The sequence below is a fragment of the Geotrypetes seraphini genome, chromosome 12, assembly GCF_902459505.1.
Source record: "Geotrypetes seraphini chromosome 12, aGeoSer1.1, whole genome shotgun sequence".
Classification (NCBI taxonomy): domain Eukaryota; kingdom Metazoa; phylum Chordata; class Amphibia; order Gymnophiona; family Dermophiidae; genus Geotrypetes; species Geotrypetes seraphini.
In genome coordinates, this window is record NC_047095.1 from 101,966,099 (window position 1) to 101,969,195 (window position 3,097).

Sequence of the window (3,097 nt, forward strand, 5' to 3'; positions counted from 1 at the left end):
GAAAAATTCACGGAGCAGCTGTTAAAGAGACCATCATCGTTGTTCACAGTCTCACCCTCCATCCGTGAATTTTTCACTGAGACCTCAGCTGTGGGTCTGAGTGTTCACTAAATAACCTCAGTTATTTGATTGATTGATTTGATATTGTTTAGAATTAGAGAATGACACGGTGAAAAAATTGGTCCCCGTCACCGCCCCGTCCCCGTCTCACCATCCCCGTCACCGCCCCGTCCCCGTCTCACCATCCCCGTCACCGTCCCGTCCCCGTCTCACCATCCTCTTCACCGCCCCGTCACCGCCACTGCCACCCCATTCACCGCCCCGTCACCGCCACTGCAATCCCATTCACTTTTCTTTATTTACGTATAAAGGAAACATTCTTTAAAACTTTAAAACTTAGTTAAATATTAGTTAATAACTATACAAAAACAAAACACGCAGAGAAAAAATTAATTAATATAAATTCCCTGACTTCCCTGCACTGTCCCCCCTTGAAGGTCTGTCCCCATCCTGAAAGCCTGATGCCCCCCCCCCGACGTCCGATACATCCCTCCCCCCGAAGGACCGCCGACTCCCCAACAATATCGGGCCAGGAGGGAGCCCAAATCCTCCTGGCCACGGCGACCCCCTAACCCCACCCCGCACTACATTACGGGCAGGAGGGATCCCAGGCCCTCCTGCCCTCGACGCAAACCCCCCTCCCCCCAACGACCGCCCCCCCCAGCTTCAAAATGATGCCTGAAGTTACCTTGGGGGTTCTGAGCACTATTAATTTTAATTTATTACAGCACTCCAGAAATATTTTTCTAATTGTTTTAACTTGGAAAAGCGAACCAGGATTGTCTTAATGAAAGGCTTATGTTCTGCACTGCAGCCCTCCTGCCCTCGACGCAAACCCCCCTCCCCCCAACGACCGCCCCCCCCAGCCGACCCGCGCCCCCCCTGGCGACCCCCACGACCCCCCCACCCCCCTTCCCCGTACCTTTGGTAGTTGGCCGGACAGACGGGAGCCAAAACCGCCTGTCCGGCAGGCAGCCAACGAAGGAATGAGGCCGGATTGGCCCATCCATCCTAAAGCTCCGCCTACTGGTGGGGCCTAAGGCGCGTGGGCCAATCAGAATAGGCCCTGGAGCCTTAGGTCCCACCTGGGGGCGCGGCCTAAGGCACATGGTCGGGTTGGGCCCATGTGCCTCAGGCCGCGCCCCCAGGTGGGACCTAAGGCTCCAGGGCCTATTCTGATTGGCCCACGCGCCTTAGGCCCCACCAGTAGGCGGAGCTTTAGGATGGATGGGCCAATCCGGCCTCATTCCTTCGTTGGCTGCCTGCCGGACAGGCGGGCTTGGCTCCCGTCTGTCCGGCCACCTACCAAAGGTACGGGGAAGGGGGGGGGGGGGGTCGTGGGGGTCGCCAGGGGGGTCGCGGGTCGGCTGGGGGGGCGGTCGGAGGTTCTTGGGGGGGGCGGTCGTTGGGGGGGAGGGGGGTTTGCGTCGAGGGCAGGAGGGCCTGGGATCCCTCCTGCCCGTAATGTAGTGCGGGGTGGGGTTAGGGGGTCGCCGTGGCCAGGAGGGTTTGGGCTCCCTTCTGGCCCGATATTGTCGGGAAGTCGGCGGTCCTTCGGGGTGGGGGTGCGAGTGGTCCTGCCGGGGGGGGGATGTGTCGGACGTCGGGGAGTCGGCCGGGCAAGAGGGCTTGGGCTCCCTCTTGCTCCGATCGCGGGTGCGGGTGGGAGCGCGTGCGAGCGGTCATTCGGGGTGGGGGTGCGAGCGGTCCTGCTGGGGGGGTGAATCGGGCATCGGGCGGTAAATAGCGGTTCCTAGAAGGGGGTACATTGGCCCGCGGGGACAAACCTGTTCACCGTTTCCGCGGTCGGTGAATGGCCTTGTCCCCGTCACCGCAGCGACTGCTAGTTTTCTTCCCCGTTTTCGGCGGTGACCCGCGGCTTAAATGCGGTGGCCGCGGGTAAACCGTCACCGTGTCATTCTCTATTTAGAATAACAAAGTGAGTTAGTAGAATATATGTGATTACTATATAGACATAACATATTCCACCATGTATTGTATTCTAATTTAGAAAATCCAGGAGTAATGAAGCATGGTCTTCTTTTCTGTGCTTTGCATAAGCCTTGGAATTGTAACAAGACTAAGGCATGATCAGACACATAAATCTCTTTAATTTCTGTCATATCAACATAAGACATGAGGGACTTAATAATTTTTTTAAAAAATCTAATCTGGAGAATGTAGCATGAGGAAATGATTGCAATGTAAATTCTCTTTCACTAGGATAGATAGTCCTCCAAAGATCAATTAGGTTGAACTGCTGAAGCATATCTTGCAATTTTTGCAAAGATTGGGTTAACTTAAATGAGCATTGAGATTGCCTATCCAATGCAGGGTCACCTCCCATAATCCATGACGATGTATCATCTACCAATAAGTATTTGCAATATCTTCAAAGAAAATAGGATCATCCACATTAGGACCATAAATATTAAAAGCTGATATTTATTTACCTCTAATAAGTAAATTTACTTTAATCCATCTGCCACGGGAATCAATGTGATGTGAAAGAACTGTTATATCAGGATGATTATGTATTAATATTGCAACCTCATTCTTAATCCCAACAGCAGGAGAAAAATATACAGGCAGCAACTATTTTGTTTTCAGTTTGGCAGATTCAACCGCTGATAGGTGAGTTTCTTGCAAGAGCACAATATAATGGATAGATGGGATAGGGAGATGGGAAATCTTTCTATGGGATACCCATTTTAATGCAGTGGCTCTTTTAAGATAGTTACCAGAAGCACTGGACAGCACATTAGTGGTCTAATGTTTCCAGGGCAAACCCCCCCCCCCAAAAAAAAAAATAAAAATAAAAATAATCCAACCTGTAAGGTAGATCATGATTACAAGTTGTGTTCTTGACTCCCTCAGTAAATTAAAATGTAGTAAGGAGATATGTTATAGCAGCTTAGTGGTTAACCTCACAATTTCTTTAAAATCAAGGTAATTCTGAATTAATTATATTTCTCAACAGATCAGCTATATTCAGAATTCTTTTTCAAGTGATACATCTTCATATTTATATCAGATT